Genomic DNA, 26,587 nt, shown 5'->3' on the forward strand with positions numbered 1-26,587 from the left:
CGACTGAACTGAATTTTACCAGGAGTGGAGAGCTTCTTGGTAGGCTGGCCAGCAAATTTATCATCTATCAGGACATCGTTTTTCTGGGAAAAGAAATTCCAGTTTTCTAGTGACCACACAGAAATGAATATGACTTGTTTGTAAAGTGGGACCGCCAGGGGTTAAAGACATGAGTGATTATCATTAATGATATGAGTGATTATTAGAAGCCAGTGAATGTAAAAAATGAGAAAATGTGTTACGTTAAAAGGATATGCCGTCCCAAGTGCTTTTCTTTCCCTTGTTGATACCTTTATATCATTCTTGCCCTATCTCCTAGTGAAGTGAAGTGAAAGTCACTTAGTCGTGTCCAACTCTTTGCGACCCCATGGAATACACAGTCCATGGAATTCTCCAGGCCAGAGTACTGGAGTGGGTACCTTTTCCCTTCTCCAGGGGATCTTCCCGACCCAGGAATCAAACTGGGGTCTTCTGCATTGCAAGTGGATTCTTTAACCAACTGAGCTACCAGGGAAAAATCCATTTCTATTTCCTAGGGGTAGTTGGATCTCATTTTTAGGAGCAAAAGTTCGATGTGATGTTTGTCAAAGACAAACCCTTGTGAACATATATGCTTTCCTTTGGGATTTATTATTTATTATGTGTTTCCCAAGGCAGTTGTTAGGTGTTGGATGCTTGCAAACAGTGACAGATTGGTGCCTGGGTGTTATTTCAAAGGAGTGGTACCTCCTTTGTGTGATAATTGAACTAAATTGACTGCAAACAGCCATTAAATTTTTTTTTTTTAAATACTGTATTATGTTTTGGGGTCTTCTTAAAATGTGATTTTGTGGCTGTAAAAGTTGCTCTGGAAAGTGGGACTGACACATTTGGTCATTCATTCAATGTTATTTACTCTATGCCTCTTGTACCTATACTGCCTGTGAGGCCCCAAACCAGGCCCTTGGGACCATATAAAAAGGTAACCACATAGAGTAGCATAACAAAGTAAAACTCTGGTCTCCAGGATTTCTTAGCCTAATTAAGAGAGAGAGAGGTCAGGAAAGCAAATATCAAAATGTTTACCCGAGATTTTTATACCAAAAATTGTCATCTGATTTTTGTATTCTGATTTCTCTCTTTTTTTTTTCTGGCTAAACTTCCATTTTAACTGTGTGTGAATTTTGAGTCATTCTTGACAAGGATAATTAGGACCATATTATGGTCCTTACAGTCCAAAGCCCCATATAAATAAAGAAGGCTGAGCGCCGAAGAATTGATGCTTTTGAACTGTGGTGTTGGAGAATACTCTTGAAGAGTCCCTTGGACTGCAAGGAGATCCAACCAGTCCCTCCTAAAGGAAATCAATCCTGAATATTCATTGGAAGGACTGATGCTGAAGCTGAAACTCCAGTCCTTTGGCCACCTGATGCAAAGAGCTGACTTGTTGGAAAAGACCCTGATGCTGGGAAAGATTGAAGGCAGGAGGAGAAGGAGACGACAGAGAACAAGACGGTTGGATGGCATCACCGACTCCATGGACATGAGTTTCAGCAAGCTCCGGGAGATGGTGAAGAACAGGGAAACCTGGCATGCTGCAGGCCATGGGGTCACAAAGAGTCGGACACGACTGAGCGACTGAACGGCAACAAAGGACTGTAAGCAGAGATGAAATAGAAGCATCATGGGAATAGTGATGCTGTCGGCAAGTCCCTGTGAAAATCTCAGAATGCTGAGGGCATCCCTGGGCCTGGAATTGCACCCCTGTGTCTTTCAGGAAAGGGACACTTTACCGCTCTGATTTCCCCCATTATCCTCTGCTGTCTCAAGAGGGAGTTTGCATGGCCCCTCCTATAGGAAACCTTCCTCAGTCCTTTTAATAACAGTTATAATAATGCACCTGTCACCTGTCTGATGACAATGTGTTTAGATTTCTGTCTCTCCCTCTGAAGACTGTAATATCGTAGAGGAAAGGTACCACGTTTTTATCTTGAGATGCTCAGCGCCTGGCACCATGTCTGGTTCCTCATCACTATTTGATAAATTTAGTTCTTCCTTTGACCTTGTCCTTTTCTTTTCCCCTAAGATAGAGTAAAAGAAGAAAGCATTTGGGTTTTAATCTCTAGGCACAAGAGAACGATTCCATTTTAACCTTTGGTCAAAAGGGAAGTACTTAAGTGTTTGAACAGGAGAATCACATACTCAAAGGGGTTTGAAGGAAGGTGAAGACCAGTTGTAGAGGAATGATGCGTGTGAATTAGCCCACATTAGGACCCGATGAAGCTGGTGAGTTGGTTGGGCCATTAAAAATCTGCCTTTCCCCAAACTTCAATGCATAACACACCTCATTAGTGATTCTCCTCTATTGGTTTTTAGTCTCATCCTTCAGGCAGCCTGTGGCCAGGAAACTCAACCTCCCACAATACGCACACATCAATAAAAGGTTTTAAATTTCCCACGCATCATTATTAAAAAACACTTGAAATGATCTTCACAGCCACTGAACACTTTGTGAGTATTCAAGTACAGGTTGATGTTCTCTGTAACATCACCTTAAGAAGACAGACGATTAAACAGAACAGGAAGGAGGGAATGCATTCTATAACTCTGCCTTTTGGAAGAATTTATTGTATCACATCAACAAAGCAATAGGCATCAGGTCAGTAGCTGGAGAAGGAAATGGCAACCCACTCCAGTACTCTTGCCTGGAAAATCTGTGGACGGAGGAGCCTGGTGGGCCACAGTCCATAACGTCACAGAGAGTCGGACACTGAGTGACTTCACTTTCACTTTCAGCAGTTAGACTAATAGCATAGGGCCTAATAATAAAATAGTTACTATTAGTGATGAAACTGGAATTTACCTCCACTCATGCGACGTTTGTTGTGGTACAGACCTGGCGTTAGGCTGTCCAGACCACAGCCTGTGCCCTTGAGAAGGAGCTTGGCATCTCTGGGGAAAACAAGGAACAAATAAGGTGTCAGGAGTGAAGGTCAGTGCCCGGTGGGGGGGAAGCCCAGGGGCGCTGTGGAGGCTGATCCATGCTAGTGGCTGGGTCTCAGGGATGGTTTCCAGGAAGTCTTCCAGCTCGAACTTTAGTGAGGAGCAGAAGGCTTTAGTGAGGAGCAGAAGGCGGCTGCATACAGGCCTCCTGGGGAGAGGGGAGGGAGTCAAGGGCAAAGGACTGCAGGATTGATGAGGCTGGGAACGTCGTTGGGGAGGCCAGATTGTGAAGAGCCTGGTTTGAAACAGAATGCCAAAAGCATCAAATCACACCCCACCCCAAAGTAATACTTACTGTTATGTTTTTATGTAAAATAAGTAAATACATACTGAGAGGAGAAATTTGGATTAAACTCTTTTTAAGAGCCAACTCATAGAAAAAGACTGATGCTGGGAAAGATTGAGGGCAGGAGGAGAAGAGGTCAACAGAGGATGAGATGATTGGATGGCATCACCGACTCAATGGACATGAGTTTCAGCAGACTTCAGGAGGAGATAGTGAAGGACAGGGAAGCCTGTCCTTCAGCTGTGCTGCCGTCCATGGGGTTGCAGAGAGTCAGGTACGACTGAGCGACTGAACAAGAAATTTTAAAGCACAAACAAAGCAGTTTTAATCCCCACTGCTGTAAACAGTTCCTGGCCATTTGGCTGCAGACTCACAGCAGGGTGTCACTCAGGACTGGGAAGGACATTCCCTGAGGGCCCCATGGGGAGGGGGCTCTCAGGGGGGTGGGATGCTGGGGGGAGGCACAGTCCACGACAGCTGCCTGGAGCAATTCGGACTCACTGAGGACGTCTGGGACGGGACTTACTCAGTAGGGCGTGGCAGGGCCCAGCGCTGGATCTGGTGACCTGTGGCTCCAGGAAGAGGGAGGGATAGAATTTCTGGAGGACTGTTCAGGGTCAAGGGTGGCTCCTGGTTCCTAGTCTGGGCTAGTGGTTAGAGAGTGGTGCTCCCAGCAGGGAGAAAAACAGCACTTTAAGAGACCTAAGAGGGTCTGATTCTCTCTCTCTCTCTTTTTTAACATTAGCTTTATTTTTAGAACAGTTTTAGATTTAGTTGCTAACTCGTGTCTGACTCTTACGGTGCCATGGACTATAGCCCACCAAGCTCCTCTGTCCATGGGATTTTCCAGGCAAGAATACTGGAGTGAGTTGCTATTTCCTTCTCCAGGGGATCTTCCCAACCCAGGAATCGAATTGGGGTCACCTGCATTGCAGGCAGATTCTTTACCAACTGAGCTATCAAGGAAGCCCAGGAGCAGTTTTAGGTTCACAGCAAAACTGAGTGAAAATTGCGGAGATTTACCATCTATATCTGCTTGCACAGCCTCCACACTGCTGATGTCCTGCACTGGAGCGGGTACCCCAAGACCACAGTTTACATCCGGGTTCACGCTTAGTGTTGTGTATTCTATGTGTTTAGACAAAAGTGTAATGACCTGCCTCCACCAGTGTCCTACCCTACTGAACAGTCTCACTGCCCTTTAGGGAATCCTGTGTGTTCTGCTTGTCACTTCCTCTCTCCAGCACCTGGAATAGATCCCATTTCTGCATTTGGATATACTGCTCTGGGGGATTCTGGAGCCAGCAGTGTGTGTGTGTGAAAGTGATTCAGTCGTGTCCGACTCTGCGACCCTGCGGACTATAGCCTGCCAGGCTCCTCTGTCCATGGGATTCTGCAGGCAAGAATACCGAATACCAGAGCCGGTTGCCATTCCCTTCTCCAGGGGATCTTCCTAACCCAGAGATCAAACCTAGGTCTCTTGTATTGCAGGCAGATTCTTTACCGTCTGAGCCACCAGAGAGTTAGTGGTAGTAATGTATTAATTTTTTTAAAACTCGTTTTTGAGTCAGCAGGCCCTTTCATCATGGAAGCCTCGAGAAGTAAAGGTGAGTGAAGCGGGCCTGCTCTGCTCTGGTGGAGGTGGCGTCCGGAATCCTGAGGAACCCCCTTGGAAACTGCACATAAGCAGCTCTGCAGCTCAGAGGAGGGGCTGGTCGTTCCCAGATGCATTGACCTCAAACTCTTGGGCTTTTAGAGATCTGGTGTCTGTTTCTTAATAGATTTTTTTGGTTTGTTTTCTGTTGTTGTTTTAGTTTTTGCTTGTTTGCTTTGGTCCCCTTCCTCGGGGTCATGCTGCCAGCTTTGATTTCACTTTGCTGTCCTACCTGCTGGTAGCACCTCCTCTTATCCATTTGCAGTTCTGATTCGCTGTAAGCTTGGGAGTCCTAGAAACATGCTCGTTTAAACCGGGTGGAGAATAGTGGTGAATAGATCCTGCATGATCTTTTTTTTTGTGCAGGCTTGATGACACATTTGTTTTGGCAGGCAGACCTCTTTTTTGCTTGTTGCTGCTTCTCAGTTATGTTTTGTACAAAAGCAATCACTGTATAGTCAGATTTTGTGCAGATTTCACTCCGTCTCTGTCAGGGTCCGTCTGTCTTCTCACCTTCCCTCTCCGTCTGATCCTGGAATTATATGAAAAGTATATATTATTGGCTCAAAAATCTCTATCCACCAACTCCACTGGGTGAATAATAGCAGTTGAAGCTGGTTAGGAAGGAAATGATGTCATAATTTTTTTTTTTTGGCTGTGTTTGATCTTAGTTGTAGCTAAGACTGCTACAACTTGGGCTGTGTGTGGGATCTTTAGTTGCAGCATGTGGGATCTAATTCCCTGATCAGGGATCAAACCTGGGCCCTCTTCATTGGGAGCACAAAGTCTTAACCACTGGATTACCAAGGAAGTCCAAATGCCATAAATTTAATTCCTAATGAAATCCTGATATGAGATAGTAGAGATAGTATTTTTATGTGAACATTTATATTCCCTTCGACTTTTTTCCATTTCTTTGTCTCAGATCCATTTCTTAGATTTTCTTTCCTTTCCCCCCATCTTTTGGACACCTTTTATTTCTACAATGAGGTATGTAGAAAAAATAAGCAGAAGTATAACTGTTAATATAATAATAAAAAGAGTGTCCTTATATAGTTTGCAGTTTTCAAATTGCTTTTGTTCACACATCCTCTTAGTATGAAAGGTAAGGCTTATTGTTTCAGTTTTACAGAGGAGAAAAATGAGATCAAAGTGGTTAATTATTTAAAGGTCCCAGTTAGCGGTGGAGCTAGCATTCAGATTCAAGTGTTCTCCCGCTAATTCCTGTGTTTTCAGTTGCTTATATCATGTAGCCTCTTGTTCGTGGAACCGCTGGTTAAATTGTGGGCCCTTCCAAACTTGAATAATAAAATACCACACTTGTGGGATGGTGTACTTTATTTCCAACCATATGTGGACAGTGTAAAGGACATAGGTTGGAATGCTAGAAACATATGCATCATCTTCCCAAAGTAGGGTTGACATTCTCCTATAAATGTTGAGAATTGCTTGCTCTTCAAAGTGTTTGATCTTGCTCTTAATGTTCAGAATACTACCTAGAAAAACAGATAGCATTCTAATTCTACCTTAAAAGTGACCTAGGCAATTAGGGATGTTCTTTAGATTCCTTTTGTTAACCTTTAAAACAAAAAGGTAGTAAGTAACTTAGCCAGCAGAATCAAGTTTGTTCAGGAATAGCAGAAGAACTGCAATTAAGGACAAATAAACAATAGAAAACTGTAGGCAAGTCTGGAGACCAAAAGCCAGGAGCATTCTTTTATAAGGAAATGAGGAAGTTGGGAGGGGCTGTTTTGAATGAAAGTACATTGGAGGAGATCAAGAGTTTGGGATTGTGGCAACTTCTCATTGGCTGAGTTACAGCAGTTTCTCATTGGTTGATTTGTTGCTGGGCAAAGAGAAAACCTTCCTTCTTCCTGCTGGGATATATAAATTAAGCTTCTTGCTGGTATGTATAAAGTAGGCTGTTCACTTCCTGACTCCATTGTGAATGAGGTTTTCTTTTACTCATTTTCATGCCTCTTTGCTGCTCTAATGCCTATTCCACTTCCCTTTTATTTTATTTGGCATCAATAAAATAGGCCATGGAATAATAATTCCATCTCCAAAGGAAATGACAATGAGCATCAATAAAAATGTATCCTGTCTCTTTAAAAAATATATAACTCTAAATCTCCAACAATTCTAATTCCAAAATAACTCTGAGTCTGAAATTTAGGAAATGCTGTCTAACCAACATTGACATTCTAGCTGAAAAATCAAACTTTGAATGCCAAGAGAACTGTGTCTCAGGGATTTAAGTGAACATAGATCAAGACTTCTCAAAGGCTTATTAAGCTTAGGTTCAAATGACATCAGCTTACCTTAGTACTTCATATCATAAGTACAAGGCTGCCTGGTATAACCACATCTTGGTTTAAGCGAGATATATCACCTTTTTGTTAGGACCTTTGTTTTGTGTGAAATTCAGTATTAATATCAAAAGAAACCAAGCTGATATTGGAGTTCTATTTTAAAGTGATATTGTTTATATGCTTTATGCATTATGAGGTTTTGATATATTTGTGGGCTTTTATCAGATGAGACTCAAGCAATCATTATGTCACTTCTTCTGAGCCACAGTATACCCAGTGATGATTAAAAATATATTTATTTAAGTTAACTTCAAATATTCTTGTTCTTAGCTGTGTTGTTTGTTGTTGTTTAGTCGCTAAATCATGTCAGACTCTTTTGCGACCCCAAGGACTGTAGTCCACCAGGGTCCTCTGTCCACAGTATTCTCCAGGCAAGAATACTGGAATGGGTAGCCATTTCCTTTTCCCCAACCCAGGGATCAAACCCACATTACCTGTGCTGACAGGCAGATTCTTTACCATTGAGCCACCAGGGAAGCCCACTTAGGTGTGTAGTATATGATAAACTTGTTTAACCCAATAATATTCCCATGCAGTGGGTTCTGTCTATTCCAGGAAGGATAATAAAGTCAATTTATGGAAGAATGAATTTCAAATCGTGTGAACCTTCCAATAGATTTGAAGTCATAGAGATTCTGGAATGTTAGTAAGTTTTAATACAACTTTAAATATCAGACATGATAGTGCATGAAACGGAATTCATATTTCTGCTTTCTTTCAAAATGCTTACAATTGTTGAATCTGTGAATGCTTGTGTAGTTTATTATGAGTGAAGAAGTTTTATAGTTTTCACTATGAGAATAACTGATTCCAAGAAAATAAAGCTCAGTAATACCATTTAGGGACTTCCCAGGTGTCGCTAGCTATAAAGAACCCACCTGCAAATGCAGGAGACATAAGAGACATGGGTTGGATCCCTGGGTCAGGAAGATCCCTTGGAGGAGGGCACTCCAGCTTTCTTGCTTGGGGAATCTCATGGACAGAGGAGCCTGGTGGACTGCATTCCATAGGGTCGCAGAGTCGGTCATGACGGAAGTGACTTAGCTCACACTCACACAATATCAATTAGTGGTATGTAAACTTGCCCTTGGTTGGTTTTGAGAAGGTAGATCTCGTTTTAAAAAATAATCTCTCTAGAGATAGTTCCATATTTTCCTCTTTTTCTTAGCATAGAAGGAAATGTTATTTTTAAAGCAGTACTTCCCTGTCCCCGGGCCCAACTGCCACTGTCAGAGAAAATTGATATGTTTATATGATTCAGCATTAAGTGGAAGAAAGGATCTGAAAGGCAGGCAGAATGCCAGGACTGCACAAAACTACAGCTGTCCTGCAGTGAGTGTAGCTATTGAAAGGTGAGGAATCTCCATAGTTGGGCCTGGGCTGTGTATGAATATTTTCCAGCATTTTGTGTTACCAGGGACTCTAGTTTCTTTCAAGGCTTCTAGATACCAATGGCACATTCTTTTCCATCTCAAAATTAGAGTTTTAAGAAACCATCTAATTTTGGCAGCCCACGACTTTATTTGTAAAATCCCTTGAAGGTAGTGATGAAGCAAATTTTCATAGCATTTTGAATAAGATTTTTCTTGTGATAACATATACATAAAATTTACCATTCTAACCATTTCTAAGTATGGAGTTCAGCGGCTTCCGGAGAAGGCAATGGCAATCCACTCCAGTACTCTTGCCTGGAGAATCCCATGGACGGAGGAGCCCGGTGGGCTGCAGACCATGGGGTCGCTGGGAGTCGGACACGACTGAAGTGACTTAGCAGCAGCAGCAGCAGCACTTCAGTGGCGTTAAGTTCCACATTGTGCCATCAACACCACTCTCCATCTCCAGGACTTTGCCATCCTTCCAAACTGGAGTTTGTGCAGCACTCTTCCCATTAAACAGAAACTCCCCTTTCCCCTTCCTCTCAGTCCTTGTAACTTCTGTTCTACTTTCTGCATCTGCAAGCTTGCCTATTTTATTTAGCTCATTTAAGTGGAATCACAAAATTTACTTTTTGTGCCTGGCTCATTTCATTAGCGTAATGTCTGTAAGTTTCATTCATGTTGTACTGTGTGTCAGAATCCCCTTCCTTTTAAAGGTCAGATAATATTCCATCTCTCTCACACACACACACACACACACACACACATACCACAGTTTGTTTATCCATTCATCTGTTGATGGACACTTAAGCTGTTTCCACCTTTTGGATACTGTTAATAATGCTGCTGTGAGCAATAGTTTGAGTACCAATAAGTGTCTGAGTACCTGTTTTCAGTTCCTTTGTGTATGTACCTGGATTGCAATTACTGGGTCACATGGTAATTCTACGTTTAATTTTTGAAGAGCTGCGAGACTGTTTTCCATAGCAGCTGAGCCATTTTCCATTCCCATCAACAGTGCACAAAGTTTCTATTTTTTCCACTTTCTTGCCAATGCCTGTTAGTTTCTGTTTTGTTGGTAATGTCTATCCTAAAGGGTATGAAGTGCTGTCTCATTGTGGTTTAGATTTGAATTGCCTTCATGACGAATGATGTTGAGCATCTTATCATGGTGCTTATTAAGTAGCACCTTATTGTCCACTTCTATATTTTCTTTGGAGAAAGGTCTTTTTGAGTGCTTTGCCCACTCTGAATTGAGTTTTTTTTTTTATTGTTTCGTTCTTTATATATTCTAGATATGAAATCCTAATCAGATATATGATTTTCATGGAAGGTGATTTTTAATGGACAGAGTCTAAAGAACTACACATATGTAACTTCTCCCTTTTTGTGTATGTACTTTTCATATTTAAAATTCTGTGGAGTTTCATAACATACAGTCATAGAAGTAACAGAAATCAGATATTTAAAAAAATTCTTTGTTTCTAAAACCCACTGGTCTTAGATCTTAAGTTTAAACAAACGGTGATTAGAGAATATCTAGCAAGTGTGCGGGATAACAGTCTGATGTGTGATTGACATTCAGTGACACAGCATTTGTCCTGCAAATGAAATTTGAAGGGCCATTTGGTCTTTGTAGCTCTAGAAATTTGGATTACTGAAGAACTAGCTGCGACCCTCCAGAGTTTGCTTTTTCCCCCTCAGTGTTCTCAAAGCTTTCATCTGAGTCAAGAGAGCTGTCAAGCAGGTGCATTAAAAATAAGAATTTCAAAAACTTGATTCTAGTTCTGCCTTTGATGTAATTAATGTTGATTATTTAAAACCAAGTTATTGAAAATCCAGCAACAACTCTTAATTTAAAAATAAAGATTTTTTAAATATATAAGACCTTTTGAACAGGATAAGGACAATAGTTTTAGTCTCACTTATATGGGGAATCAAAGGGAAAAAAAACAAAAAAACAAAAAGGCAAGTTCATAGATACAGAGAACAGATTGGTGGTTGCCAGAAGTGGGACAAGGGGCAAAATAGGGGAAGGAAGTCAAAAGGTATAAGTTATAAAATAAATGTCATGGGATGTGATGTATGGCGTGGTGACACATGATCCTACTGTATTTTACTACCTATTTGCAAGTTGCTAAAAGGGTTGAAGTTTTCATCACATGAAAAAAATTATGTGACTATATGGTAACTAGACTTCTTGTGTTGATTAATTTGCAATATGGACAAATACAAAACCATTATCTTGCACTCCCAAAACCAATATAATGTTATATGTCTGTTATACTTCAATTAGGAAAAAAAAAAGGATATTTTTGGAAGAATAGAGGAGAGAAAGGGGTAGGAATAGAGTAGAATGATCAGGAGTCAGTGTCAAGAAATGAGAAGTCTAGGTCAGCATTTCTCAGCCTTCTCTCTACTGCCTTTCAGGGTTGGATAATTCTTTGTTTATGGGGTGCTGTCCTCTGCTTATAGGATGTTTAGATCACCTTTGGCCTCTACCTACTAGATGACTGTGGCACCTGCTCCCTCCTGCCTGGTCATGGCAACCAAAAATGCCTCCAGATATTTCCACATGTCCTGTGGTGGCAAAATTCCCCCACCACCTCCTTGAGAACTGCTAGTCTAGGGTAGTAAGAGCCTGAGTTGAGTTCTAACAGAAGGATGTGATAAAAAGAGGAAAACAAGTGGAATTTTTAGTAAACAAAATTTCCAGTAATTAGTATTTATTAAGCAGCTACTGTTTCCCAGGCACCAGCACTAGGTGATACAGTCGTTTAACACAAATAATAGTATAATGTGTATTCAAGGCAGATTTTATGCAAGGAATTGGAACTACAGAGAACAAGAAGATAGTCTCTGTCTTTAAAAGACTTGTTTAATAGAGAGAAAGTTTAGTTTGGTTGCTCAGTCGTGTCCAACTCTTTGCGACCCCATGGACCTACCAGGCTCCTCTGTCCATGGGATTTTCCAGGCAAGAGTACTGGAGTGGGTTGCCATTCCCTTCTCCAGAGGATCTTCCCGACCCAGGGATCGAACCCAGGTCTCCACATGAACAAATACATTACAGTCCCAAGTGAAAATACTAATGCGTTCAAGCAACTGAGAAGAGAATTCTTTCAGGGAAGTCACGTGGGCTGAATTGGAGGGATGAACAGCAGTCTTGCCTCCTGGAGTGGGTTTTGCAAATGAGGCAGTGAATTGCCTGTGGTCTTTTAGTCACTAAAATTGAAGACCAAGTGGACACAAAGCTCTCTCCAGACTGTTACCTCTATCCAGGGAATAAAGCTCCTGGAACATAATTAAACCTGGGATGACTGCCCAGGGCAATTGTACACTTTCCCTGAGGCTTTGAATAGAGCAATTAGCACCTGGCAAATCCCAGAGCTGTGCCATTTTAGTGCCAGTTTATATTATTCACATATTGTTTTAAATCCTCATCAGATAAAGAGGTGTGTATCTCACTCCCTTCATAAATCAGACACACTGCCAAATTATATCAACAACACCTTGTTGATTTTGAAAAAGTTAAATAAGAGGCATGTTTGCGTCCTCTGGTTAATAGGTTCTTTATTAACTGGTAGGTGTGCTGTCTTGGAACCTGGAAACAGATGGGGCCGTATGGCTTAATTTTTTAGAATGGCAGTATGTTGCTTCATCTCATAGCAGCAGTATTTGCTGTTAGGTAGGAAAGATGCAGTGGCAATTGACATAATATGTATTCAACAGTAGTGGTGGCTCTTGACACTTCCTTAATTATTTACATTTAAAAAATTTTACACAACGAAAGGAAGCAATGAGCATCAAAGAAAATTGCCAAAGCATTTATCTTAAACTGCACCACGTATTCCAGCTCTGCTTTTTCTTCACTGGCTTCTGTCCCATTAGTAACAATAGTGTTCAGACTTGCTGATGTCACTGCCCACTTATTTAATTTAACTAAATGTGATAAATGTGTTTACTAAAGATTTTGTTCAGAATTTTTTGTAAAGGTCAATATGGTCCTTTTGCATTGCGGTGTATGTTTTCTGATATGATTGTGAAATTACATTAACTTATCAAAAATAATTATTTATGTACACTAAAAGCTATGGAGACAGCTGAGATAAGATGCAAAAGCTCTTTTTCCTCTCAGTTCAGAGAAAGCAATTCATGGTTATTCTCCTTCATCTTATCTGATGTTTTGTTTTTGAAAAATATAAAATGTTAATGTGATAGTAACAAAATGATTTTTAGCTTTAGTACATTTGAATTACTAAAGACTGACACACACACTACAATGGCTGCAGCTCCTTGTGACCCCCTGGCAATGTGGTTTTGAAAGGGTTCCTTGTCACTGGATCCCAAGCTTCAACCACCCACCTTCCTGCCATTTCAACTCACAGGACTTGTTCAACCATATTTTCTTCCTCTCTTCCCCTTTTCTCCTTGCACCCCCACCATTTTCTCTGAGCTGTGGACGACTCTGTCTTCTCAGGACCCCAGTCATCCATTTAGCACATATTAAGCACCTGCTATGGGCTTCCCTGGGGGCTCGGTGGCAAAGGATCTGCCTGCAGTGAGGAAAACCTGGGTTCGATTCCTGGGTGGGGAAGATCCCCTGGAGAAGGGCATGGCAACCCACTCCAGTATCCTTGCCTGGAGAATCCCATGGGCAAAGGAGCCTGGTGGGCTACAGTCCATAGGGTCGCAGGAAGTCAGATACAACTGAAGAGACTTAGCAGGAGCATCTAGCACCTGCTATATGCTAAGCCCTATTCTAGGAGTAGGGGTACAGCTGTGAACAAAATGGGCAAAAATTCGCATCCTAATATCGCCTATGTCGTGGTGGGAGAAAAGAGACAATAAACAATAAAAATCAATAATATACAAAACAGTCTTGGAAGAGGACAACAAAGTTGGAGGAATCACACTTCCCAGTTTCAAATTTATTACAAAGCTACAGAAGTCAAAATAGTGTGGTATTAGCATAAGGATAGTTAGAACAATGGAATAGAAATTGAAAGACCTGAAATAAAACCAATCATCTGTGGACCTGTGGCTGGCTGAGTTTTTGACAACGGTGTTAATAGACCACTCCATGGGGAAAGAATAATCTCTTCAACAAATGGTGCCAAGATAACTGGGTATACGCATGCAAAAGAATGAAGTTAGATTCCTGTCCCACACTACACAAAATTAACTGAAAATGATCAAAGACCTAAATTGAAAAGCTAACACCACAAAACTCTAAGGAAAAACATAGGGATAAATAATTATGACCTTGAATTTGGCAACCAGTTCTTAGATAGAACACCAGAAGCACAAGGAACAAAAGAAAAAGTAAAAAAAAAAAAAATTTTTTTAATGTAAATGAAGGGGATGTCATCAAAATAAAAAACTCTGTGTGTCCAAGAGCATTATCATGAAAGTAAGAAGACAGTATACAGAAAGGGAGAAATATTTGCAAATCATGTATCTCGGTATCTGTATAACCAGGTTATATAAAGAATTCTTACAGTGCAACACAAAAAGACTCACAGTGCAGTTTTAAAATGGGCAAAGGCCTTGAGCAGTCTTTTCCCCAAATAAGATATACAGATGGCCATCAAGCATGTGAAAAGATGCTCAGCATCATTAGTTGTTAGGGAAATGCCAGTCAAACCACAGTGAGACAACACTTCGCGTCCTCTCAAGATATACCGCATTTTTTAAGTTGATGCCAGTTTTCGAGCAGATAAACATGAATATATTTTGGATTTCCCACACTGTGGTAGATTCTTTTGAATGGGAGGTTGAACCTAAGCAGGAAAAGGCTTTGTCGTAATATGGAATACTGTATGCAGCACTTTAAAAGAATGAAGTAGATTTACATAATGCTCACATAGAAAATGGGCTTCCCCGGTGGTTCAAAGGTGAAGAATCCACCTGCCAATGCAGGAGACGTGGCTTCGATCACTGGGTTGGGAATATCCCCTGGAGAGGGTGATGGCAGCCCACTCCAGTATTCTTGTCTGGGACATCCCATGGACAGAGGAGACAAGCAGGCTGCAGTCCATGGGGTCGCAGAGTCAAACATGCCTTAGTGACTAAACAACAACAACAACATAGAAAATACCCTCAAGTTGCAGAATGATTAAATGTTTTTAAAAATTAAAATGAAATCTGTATTTTTTGGTGAGGATCTGTCTGTATATGCATATGCAGAGGAAAATATTAAAAAAATAAGCCCAAAGGGGTAATTTTAGTTATACCAGGAAGGGCATGAGGATTTGGACATTGCAGTTGATGACCAAATGAAAGTTAACCTTGTCCATGTTTTAACTTTTGTAGGAATAATAGCTTAATGAGGAACTTACATAATTAGAGCTGTAAAGTGCCTTGACTTGTTTATGTATGACTAGAAATAAAATGCCTCTGGGTTTATTTTGCTTTCGTTTTAGCAGTTTCTCTGAAACTGTTGGCAGCCAGCTGTAAAAATCTGTACAGGGAGTGCTCAATATCTGTTTTTTTCCTCTTTTATTTCAAACTATGGAACAAGAAGGTATTGTAAGTGAAATAAACATGCAACTTAGAATTAAAATCGAAAGCTTAGTATTACTCTGACTGCCACAGAACTTTAAAAACAAAATATTTACCAACATGAAAATGCTTACGATATTCCATTCATTGAAATAGGCAAAACATGAGACATATCTGTGAACTAATCCTATTTTTAAATATGTTTATTTAGAACAAAGATTTTTTTTTTTTAACTTTTTTTTTTTTTTTTTCCAGTGGGTTTTGTCATACATTGATATGAATCAGCCATGGATTTACATGTATTCCCCATCCCGAACCCCCCTCCCACCTCCCTCTCCACCCGATTCCTCTGGGTCCTCCCAGTGCACCAGGCCGGAGCACTTGTCTCGTGCATCCCACCTGGGCTGGTGATCTGTTTCACCATAGATAGTATACATGCTGTTCTTTTGAAATATCCCACCCTCACATTCTCCCACAAAGTTCAAAAGTCTGTTCTGTATTTCTGTGTCTCTTTTTCTGTTTTGCATATAGGGTTATCGTTACCATCTTTCTAAATTCCATATATATGTGTTAGTATGCTGTAATGTTCTTTATCTTTCTGGCTTACTTCACTCTTAGAACAAAGATTTTTAAATTCTTAAAAATGTTTGCAAGTGATCAGCATTTCTCTGTGAATGAGCAGGGGGTTTTGGGGTTTTCTTTTTAGGAAATTTTTCTGTGTTTTTTTAGGCTGTTGTTTGTTTTTCTTTTTCATGAACATACAATGTTTTTAAAATCAAAATGCCGTCTCTATTTTAATCAAAATCAAAAAGAAGGAAGAGAGAAGAAAGGAGGAGATGCAGGACAGGGCAAGGCAGAGCAGATGGGAAATTCTTGTGCTGGTCCTCTGCCTCAAGTATTAGTATCATGAATATTGTGTTTTCAGTGCTTTGATGTTTAAAATACAATTTGACAACATGTGTGTATCTCCATGATATTTAATTTGGTTCATTTGGTTTTCAACTTTATAAAAATGATTTAACCTTCTGTGTCATCTTTTAGAGTCTAATTGGTTTTTCCATTTAACATGGAAGATTAATCTTTGTCAATATAGTTAGTATATTTTTTATGACTATATGATATTTCACTGTGAGATTATTCTATTGTTTATCTGTCCGTTCCCTGGCTGATGGATGAGTTGCTTCCAGATTTGTGCTATTTTGAATAGTGCTACTATAAATAATGTAGTATATGCAATAGTGTCACTTGGGACGTGCATGCTGCATGCGTGCCAAATCACTTCAGTCGTTTCCAACTCTGTGTGACCCCATGGACTGTAGCCTACCTGCTTCCCCTGTCCATGGGATTCTCCAGGCAAGCATACTGGAGTGGGCTGGTTGCCATGCCCTCCTCCAGGGGATCTACCTGACCCAGGGATCGAACCTGCGTCTCATGTCTCCTGCATCGACAGGCAGATTCTTTACCACTAGCACCACCTGGAAAGCCCATTACTTAGTGTGGTGCCTTGCAAATGGTTTTCACTGTAACTCAGTAGGAAACACACACAGATAACTGTCTGTCTCTTCTTTCTCCCTGTGTATCTGTGTACCTAACTATCACTTCACACTTCTAGATGTAATATTTTTCCCTACTCTGAGCAGTGGTTCTGATAAAAAATCCAGTATACTTTTTAGAATCCTGGTAGAGATCCAGTGAACTGACTTTATTAACCATTTCTATCTGAGGTTTGAAAACTAGTCTGAACATACCAGGTTGTGGAGTTGCAAGATCTAAAGATATGCAACTTTCAGTTTCTCACAGTTCAGTCGCTCAGTCATGTCCGCCTCTTTGCGACCCCATGAATCGCAGCACGCCAGGCCTCCCTGTCCATCACCAGCTCCCGGCAAATTGTTCCCAAAGTGCTGATCAACCTATTCCTATCAATTTTTGTTAATCACTTTTCTTTTTTAACTTTTTATTTTGTATTAGGGTACAGCCAGTTAACGTGTTAATCACATTCTTATCAACACTTGGTATTTCAAACAAAGTTAGATTTTCAACGAGAAGTCTATTAATTTAATGAACAAGTGAGAACATGTTAATGATTTTGACTTATGTTCTAACCTTATGATTAAAAACTTCTAGCCAAACAAAGTGCCAGAATTTCTAGAAGACTGGACTACACTGAGTTGCTCTGTATTCTTTTTGAGATCTTGCTTGGCAAATGCTTCACATATTCTTTGCTTGAAAGTACATCTTGCTTGTTACTCTTGTTTGCTTTGCTGCTCAAGTATGCAAATAGTGATCTCTCTCAGTTGTGGCCTCAGTGCTTGATTATTTTAAGGTTAAGCATCCCTGAGATATTATCTGCTAAGTAACAGTTTAACTGACTGAGAAAACAGGTATGTTGTCCTTGATATAGTATGACACGCTTCGTTTGAAAAAGACGAATTTTTACAGGTAGTTTTGATATCAATTTAAAGTTCAGAGGCTCAGTTAAGTATCAGCAGGCTGTTTGATGAAAAGTTTTGTTGATTATGTCAAAATGTGTCCTTTTGTAGAACCAACCTGACATCTAAGGCTTTTAGTAAGAACCTAGTTTAGCTAGTTTGTGGGTCTTGTCATCATTTGTAAGGTTGAGAATGTCTTTCCTGCAGTTTTTACACTTGCCAGGGGAGTGCCTCTTTTCGTTGGCTCTTGGCTCCTGCTGTGTTTCATGATTCCTTGGCACATAAAAATCTACTTGTTAGTTTAGATTCAGTGACTGAATCTACAAATGGAGAATTTTTGCTCTGCACAATGATTGACTTCATTATTCCCAGCTATCTTCTTGGTTAACGGGCCATCACCTGTCATCTTGTTAAGGCACCTTCCTTATGTCTGTCTGGCCTAGGTGACTCCAACAGGAGGTAAACTTCCCTCCAGTTTAATCGTTCAAGTCAGTGGTACAGCTAAGCCTAATCACCCCATAATGCCATGTTGTATATATTTCAGTGATACTGTCATCATCGTTGACAGAATCTTTCCCAACACTGCCTTGCACCTTCTTATTCTTCTGGGTGCGAGTTTTTCTAGCTTGAAAATGAACAGAACTCATTACAGTGGGTGAGCTCACTTTGACTCCAGCGCAGATTCCATTTTTTGTTTTGTTTTTAGTTTCTGGAATTCTTCCTCAATGGCGAGAATCCAAGCTGTAGATTTAAAGAAGCCCTTGCTTGCAAGGGGGGCAGTGGCAGTTTACAGATGCCAGATGGAGTAGAAGGAGTAGAGAAACTGACAGCGTAGAAATGTTAGGACTCCAAGTGGTGTCATTTCCTCAGTTGCATCATATCCACCTTTTCAGAGATTCCACCTGGAGAAAAATGTAACAGGTTGGAGCACTTCAAGTTCATGCCTCACGGTCCATGCACAGGTCTTGGGATAGGGAAGCTGCCCTGGGGGTGCCAGTTACAGATGGTGGGTCTCCCTGGCCCTGCTGGTTCACTGAAGCAAATAGATTGCTTCTGGGCTGATCCATAGTTTTAGACTCTCTATGATAAAATCACTCTTTTGCCACTTATGTTTAAAATAAAAATAAAGCAAAACCTTCCCATAAACCATTTGGCAAAGCCAAAAATATCCCCTTCCCCTCCTTGTATTTTTAAGACTCTAAATATTTTGAAATAGTTTAATGGGATGGTTTCCTGACTTAGATTCTTTTAATTCCTTAGGTAATGAAGACTTTAAATCTGGGAAGCCATTATATGGTTTTAGCACAGGACAGCACCCATCACACAGTAGAGACTCAATAAAGATGTGTTGACTGATTCAAAGAATGAATGAAAATGTACAAACTACCTACCATTCATAAAATAAATAAATCACATGGATATAATGTACAGCACAGGGAATGTAGTCAGTGGTATTATAACAACTTTGTGTGGTGTATAATCTATAAAAATATTGGATCATTATGTTGCACACCTGAAACTAATATAGTATTATAAGTCACCTGTACCTCACAGGAAGGAAGGAAGGAAGGAAGGGAGAAAGAAAATGTTGAGAATTATTTCAGGATGGCTTCACAGCATATATTTTAGAGGGTTTTTTGGAAATAATCCCCACTTCTAGCAATGCACCTAGGCACAAGAGAGGGTAATAAGTTGCTTTTGATCTTACACGGCAAAGGGCGATTCATTCTGTCGATTTGCATTTCTCAGAGGAACAGAGTGGGAAGAGGCAAAGGGGAAGGTGACTTGTGTGTTTACCTTAATTACAGGCTGAAGTTTTGGAAGTGAACTTAAAAATCTTTTTTTGATTAAGCTCCTTGCACATTACTTGTGTGTTGACATATGAAGCCTTCTGAATGAAAAGCAGGGAGAGTTTTGAAAAAATATGTTTCTGTGCTGTGCGTGCTGTGGCTGTCAGGCATTGTTCCTGCTGTTTCACCACACCACAGTCCCTATATTTGGGCCAAACTGCATTTATTGAGAAACAATTAAAAAAAGGGGGGGGAGGGGAGGAGAAAAAGAGAATGCATGTGTTGGATTTCTATTCCTAAACACTGATCAGGGTTAAAAAATGAATGACATCCGGGGTGTCCTGGGATGACTTTATAACAATGAGAAGGTAGAAATATACTTCCTTACCTACAAAAACAATTTCAAAACATCTATTTAAAAAGGAAAATATCTGTTTTCTGAATTTGAACTAAGCTATTCTACATGGATATCATCTGATAGTTAGAATAACAGAGTTTTCTGAAAGACACACTGGGAACATTTTTTAAAAGTGGTTTATTAACTGCATCAGTAAAATAATACTATATTTCTTACCCAAAAAGCTGGCACAGTTGTAGAATTCTTAAAGTTCTAAAGATGTTTGGTGTTTTGATGGGCGAAGTTTTTAGAAGATAAAGCATCCCCGAAGCTAATTTGATTTGTTCTGCAGTTTGCTAACAATGGTGTTCTTTAGTGCCTAACCAAAGTGTTTTGATGATGAGACGGCCAGAATACATTTTTAAAGTTAGACTTGTATTTTAAAAGTAGCAATGTAATGTGAGATCTCTTAATTTTACTAAGGTGTCTAGATTGTTACTATCAGATATACTTACAAAAGTAAAGTTTAACAGTTCATTCAAGGAACTGCAACATAGACAACTTGGTAAATATTTATTGTCTGAAAGGATATTTTTCCTGAAAAAGCTGTACGTGAATCAGATTTTTGTCCATTGCATCATAATTTTACATTTAGTATGATTCATTTTGTAAGAAAAGTAATCTCCCAAATTTATATTTGCGTCAAGCCCAAATTTTCATAGATCAGAATTGCTTGGAGTAAGGGCTCCTTTAAGATGTCTTGTGTTGTGTAAGATCTTGTTTATTCTTTTTGAGGTTGCTAAGGTACAGAAAGTTTGACTTTTTTAAAAGGGCAATAGTTATCCACCAGTTTATAAACAATTAAGTAAAAATAGATTTCTAAGGATCTTCAATTTGTAAGTAATAAATCATCCACGTTGAAATAGTTGACCTGGATTCTACTTTACTTAAGAATGTGGACTGTTTTATAAACCACACCAAAAGTTACAAATGTAGAAGAGAGGAAGTAAAGAATTGCACTATCAGTAATATGCAATATACTTTTGTGCCTATATGAAATTTTAGTCAAAGCATTCTAATACATACAGTAAAGCATGTTAGAATTGGGTCTAAATTAAGACTGGCCTCTGAGTAACACAAAGTCTACTTTGTTGCAACCCTGTTTGGTCCTGTGAGTTGTTGTTGTTGTTTAATCACCCAGTCTGTCTGACTCTTGGGACCCCATGGACTGCTGCACACCAGGCTTCCCTGTCCTTCACTATCTCCTGGAGTTTGCTCAAACTCATGTCCATTGAGTTGATGATGCTATTCAACCATCTCATCCTCTGTCGTCCCTTTCTCCTCTTGCCCTCAATCTTTCCCAGCTTCAGGGTCTTTTCCAATGAGCTGATTCTTTGCATCTTGTGGCCAAAATATTGGAGCTTCAGTTTCAGCATGAGTCCTTCAAGTAAATATTCAGTGTTAATTTTCTTTAGTATTAACTGGTTTGGTCTCCTTTCTGTCCACAGGACTCGAGTCTTCTCCAGCACCACAGTTTGAAAGCATCGATTCTTCAGGGTTCAGCCTTCTTTATAGTCCAACTCTTGCATCCATACAGGACTACTGGAAAAACCATAGTGTTTGACTAATGTCACCTGAAGTTGCAAGCCTTCAATTGACCAGAATTCCGAAATAATTACAGGACAGATTCTGCTAGTGTAATGGTTGTCTAGATGGGGAGACAGTTTCCTGGTGCTTCATACTCTGCCATCTTCTTAAAATCCCCTTCCTCTAGTCTTTTTAAAGACTGTCCCCCTGCCCCCGCCACCAGCACCTAATTTAGTTCGAAAAGTCAGCTATTCTCTTTAGTCTCTTCAGCTTTTTCCCCTTCTCTCTCATACTTTCTCCTTCTCCTCTTTCTTCTAATTCAGTGGGTCTTTTTTTCTTTTTTTTAAAGAAAATCTTTTGGTGGTCACAAGTTCTTTTAAGAATTTGAAGAAAATTACCTATGGATTGTCTGCCTAGAAAAATCCATGTATCTCCCAGTAAGAGCCGATAGTTGAGACCCATTGTTGTTATTGTTTAGTCGCTCAGTCATGTCTGATTCTTTTGAGACCCCCAAGGACTGTAGCCTACCAGGCTTCTCCATTCATGGGACTTCCCAGGCAAAAATACTGGAGTGGGTTGCTGTTTTCTCCTCCAGGGGATCTTCCCGACCCAGGGATCAAACCTGTGTCTCCTGCATTGGTAGGTGAATTGTTTACCACTGAGCCACCTGGAGGCTCCTCAGAGGTCCATTATTGTTACTGTTTAGTCGCTAAGTGGTGTCTGACTCGTTCCAACCCCAGGGACTGTAACCCATCAGGCTCCTCTGTCCATGGGATTTCCCCGGCAAGAATACTGGAGTGGGTTGCCATTTCCTTCTCCAGGGGATCTTTCTGACCCAGGGATCAAACCCTTATCTCCTGCATTGGCAGGCAGATTCTTTACTGCTGAGCCACCAGGGAAGCCCTTCGGAGGTGCCCTGAAATCCCACCATGGGAGCCCTGTTATAACGATGCATGTCTGTCAACTTCCCTTGACACTCTGGGCAGGAAGTATTCTACCCGTGGCTCAGGCGGCTCACTCAGGGACTGGTGAATGGGAACTGCCCTCTCATAGATTTGTAGGAAGTCTCTGAATATGGTTAGGAAAACCTCTTTCCCAGAGTATGAAATCATGACACCCATTTCCCATGTTTATCCACCAGCTGGCATGTTTATCCAATGACATTAAACTGGTATGTGTATGAGGTAGTTACTTATACCTTACAAGACAAACTTGTGACTGCCATTCATTTGGCACATGTAGGGATGACAGGCTAGTTTAAGTGAGGACCGATCTGAATACATCTGTGTATTTGTGTATGTGTGTGTTTTAAGTCTGGTTTCTCTTCAATAATACGACATGATATATATGTGCTTTAGTAATAATAACAGCCACCTATTTTCTAGATAGATGTTCTTTGAGGTCTCTTTTTACCCTTTCAAAGCCATATTAATTACTGATATACGAAAAGTGATATAAAAGTAGTCAAGGAAACAGTCTGTTCCTTCAAGGGGGTTAAATGTTCTTTTGGAAGTGTGTTCAGATTCTAAATTTCTATAGTAAACTGTTTTATGGAGGGGATAGTGTACTTCATGCTGGCTGTGGATTAGAGGGCCAGAATTGACAAGGTCGATCAGTACTCTGTGATGACATGGTTGGGTAGGATGGTGGGGGTGGGAGGGAGGTCCGTGAGGGAGGGGATATATGCATGCATATAGCTGACTCACTTCATTGTACAGCAGGATGAACACAACAATTGTAAAGCAATTATACCTCCATTTTTAGAAAATGGAAGCCAAAAAGAGGCTTCTTCAAAACCCCTAAAAAATTATAAAAAGATTGAGAAATTAAAAAACAAAACAAATAATGAAATAACAATGTCTGTCCTGGATGTTTCTGGAGTGGCCCTAGCAGCGTGGACACCCTGGGCCTACGGGAGTGCACAGCCTGGTCGGTGATGTAGACTTTTCTTGTCTGGGTTGGCCAAGGAGCAGTGCCCTTGAGGGACTGTTCAGTGGTTCCATATGCTCCAGAGCAGACAACCAAGGTTGTTAACCTTGGTTAACCTTGTTACCACCTTAAGCAGTAATTTTTGAATTTTATTTTCTTCAGGATTGAATTCACCAGTTGGATCTTCCAGTGAGGCCAAGTAAGTGGAAAATAAGATTGAGTAACTGGTAACAGAAGTTCAGTTTAAACCAATAACTTAAAAGTCTCATTTCTCCCACACTTTTATCCAGCCAAATTAGATCTAAGTGTGGAATAATGTACAGTTAATTCATGGTGAATGCACATGGTGAGTTCTGCTTTCTCCCCCCCCCCTTTTAATTTATTTTTTAATTGGAGGAAAATTGCTTTACAATGTTGTGTTGATTTCTACTGTACAACAACGCAGTCAGCCATGTGAAAATGTTAGTTGCTCATTCACGTCCGACTCTTTGTGACCCCATGGACTTAACCTGCCAGGCTCCTCTGTCCATGGAATTCTCCAGGCAAGACTACTGGAGTGAGTTGCCATTCCCTACTCCAGGGGATCTTCCTGATCCAGGAATTGAACCTGGGTCTCCTGCACTGCAGGCTATTTCTTTACCGTCTTAGCCACCAGGGAAACCTGTTCCCTCCCTCTTAAGCCTTCCTCTCCTTCCCTGACCCCGCCCCTCTACGTCATCTCGGAGCGCCAGACTGGGCTCCCAGTGTTAAACAGCAGCTTCTCACCAGCTGTCTGTTCCACACATGGGTAGTGTATCTGAACTGATGCTACTTTCTCCATTCATCCCATTCTCTCCTTCCCACTTTGTGTCCACAGGTCCGTTCTCTGCATCTGCGTCTCCATTCCTTCCCTGCAAATAGGTTCATCAGTACCGTTTTTCTAGATTCCATATGTATGCATTAATATATGAAATTTGTTTTTCTCTTTCTGACTTACTTCACTCTGTATAATAGGCTCTAGGTTCATCCACCTCACTAGAGCTGACTCAAATTGATTCTTTTTTATGGCTGAGCAATATTCCATTAGTCATTATTCCACGCACCACATCTTTTTTGTCCATTTATCTGTAGATATACACCTAGGTTGCTTCCATGTCCTGGCTATTGTAAATAGTGCTGCAATGAACATTGCGGGTACACGTGTCTTTTAGAATTGTGGCTTTCTCAGGATATGTTCCCAGTAGTGGAATTTCTGGGTCGTATGGTAGATATATTCCTAGTTTTTTTGTTTTTTTTTTTTTAAGAAATCTACATTCTGTTCTCCGTAATGGCTATATCTGTTTACATTCCCACCAACAGTGTAGGAGAGTTAGTTCCTTTTCCTCCACATCCTCTCCAGCCTTTATTGTTTATAGATTTTTTTGATGATGTCCATTCTAACTGGTGTGAGGTGATACCTCATTGTAGTTTTGATTTGCATTTCTCTAATAATTAGTGATGTTGAGCATCTTTTCCTGTGTTTATTGGCTATCCATAGTGCTGTTTCCTTTTTAGTGGTTCTGTTTATTTAAAAGACTTGAAAATGAGAAGTTGTTTTGCTCACTCAGTTCGGGTTTATTGTAAAACTCAGTTGCCAGAAAGAGAGAGTACAGTACTGTTTTTGTGTGAGTGCGTGAAGTGGCCCACGAGTGAACCGGAGAAGGCGTGGCCCTGCTGCTTTTTTCCTTCCACCCACAGAAGGAAAGCTCTAATGGTCAACAGATGGAGTTTGTGGATGTCTGGCCTCATGAATGCCTGGATGCAGGCGCCAAAAATGGTGGCAGACCCAATCACACCATGTGTATGTTTTCACTCTTATTCCCTGGGGCTGATAAAAATAATGCTGGAAAGAAACAGAAGCTGGAGAGAAAAGTGGGCACTGTGCTGTAATTGGTAGATGACATTTGTCATAAGAAGGATCGGTTTGACAACCATGGAGAGAAGTTGTTTTGCCCCAGTCCATGTGCTGTGTCTTCATGGCTGAAAATCTTTCCTTTCAGACTCCCCAGTGGTAGCAGCCTAGCACCAACAGCTGAGAGAAAAGTAACTGTTTCCCCTTTCCACTCATACTTAACGCTCCCCTAAAACAGAATTTGAACAAATATTTAAAGGTGCAAAATACTATTTGAAATGAACATTGTGGTAATATCTTGGCATAATGGCCACAAAATACTTCATTGCTTGGCAGAATAGAGTTGTAGCAGCAAGTGGCCCATTAGCATCGAGGAAAGCTTGTTTCACTCAGTAAAAGCAAGTGCAGTGGACAAAAGTATATTCTTCATGCTATTGGAAATGTTTTGTGGAAGTGTGGTGTTTCCATTCCTTTAGCACAAATAAATTGTTTGGTTTCACTTTAAAGTGGGGGGAAAAAAAAAAACAATCCATGTGGGAGATTACATGTGGTGGTTGTGTAATCCCTTGTGACACCACAACCATGGGATCGTGGACCCAGCACCCACGACCAGACAGACCCTCCCCATGAGGCTGAGCCCTTTTTGATCCACAGATGAGGAAATGAGGGGCCCCGGAGAGAACGCAAGACTAGTTCAAGATCACACAGTCAGTCTATGGCAGGGTTACACAGTTTTCTTACAGAAGTGAGAGTTTAACCACAAAAAGCTTTTTAGAAAGTTGTCCTCACCTGCCTTGCTAGGTTATCTTTTAACTGTGACTTAAAGCCTTCCTTGTGCAGCTCAGAGATCATCTTTGGAACCTTCCAGAACCCCCTGAGTTGGGCCAAGGGTTCTTCCTACTATGCCACTTATTGCCTCTCTTCTGTAGATCTTGTTATATTTTGTAGAAGTCATCTGGTTGTGTTTTTGTGTTTCGATCCTGCATGTACATTCATCTTCATAGTTGATTCTGTCTCATTCTTCTTTGTAATTTATAGGAATGGAGTAAGGACAAGCTTTAGTAACGCCCCACCCCTCTTCCTATTTGTGTGATAGTTGGATGGCTCCCCGGAATGCTGTGTGTGAATTACTAAAATTATTATGAGTCTGACCAGTGGTACTTTCAGGAGGTTAGAGCTTGCTCTAGGTTAGAGCATATAGTCTCTGCGAACCTAAATTACCTGACAGTAGAAAGCCGTTTTGAGTCAGATTGACACTATTGGACAGACTTGGGCAGGGTGGGGGTGGCCTGCACTGTGGATGTCAGTGTGATGACCAGCTGGAAATAAGCGAGGACCCTTTGTTCTACTAGTGGCTACAGTATTACAGGAATGAGAATGGGATAACCTTTAGGAGCCCTGAGCTGCACCCCTGGACAAATAGCAACTATTAACAATGACGGGAACCTGAAGCCTTAGTGTTACTGAGAGTCCA

The 26,587-nt window shown here is 40.7% G+C and overlaps 1 protein-coding gene across 3 annotated transcripts in view; it reads left to right on the top strand.

Annotated features, from left to right (window-relative positions):
* The window catches only part of SMAD9 (SMAD family member 9), a 71,683-nt gene that overhangs the window by 15,031 nt on the left and 30,065 nt on the right, over window positions 1-26,587 (top strand). Inside the window, exon 1 of one of the 3 annotated variants that reach the window (XM_061133379.1) lies at window positions 23,084-23,442. The exons of the other annotated variants lie outside the window; for them this stretch is intronic. The gene's annotated coding sequence lies outside the window, so the exon portion shown is untranslated. Of the gene's footprint in view, window positions 1-23,083; window positions 23,443-26,587 lie in introns of those variants that run through there. 3 annotated transcript variants of the gene reach the window in all.

The sequence above is a fragment of the Dama dama genome, chromosome 30, assembly GCF_033118175.1.
Source record: "Dama dama isolate Ldn47 chromosome 30, ASM3311817v1, whole genome shotgun sequence".
NCBI lineage: Eukaryota > Metazoa > Chordata > Mammalia > Artiodactyla > Cervidae > Dama > Dama dama.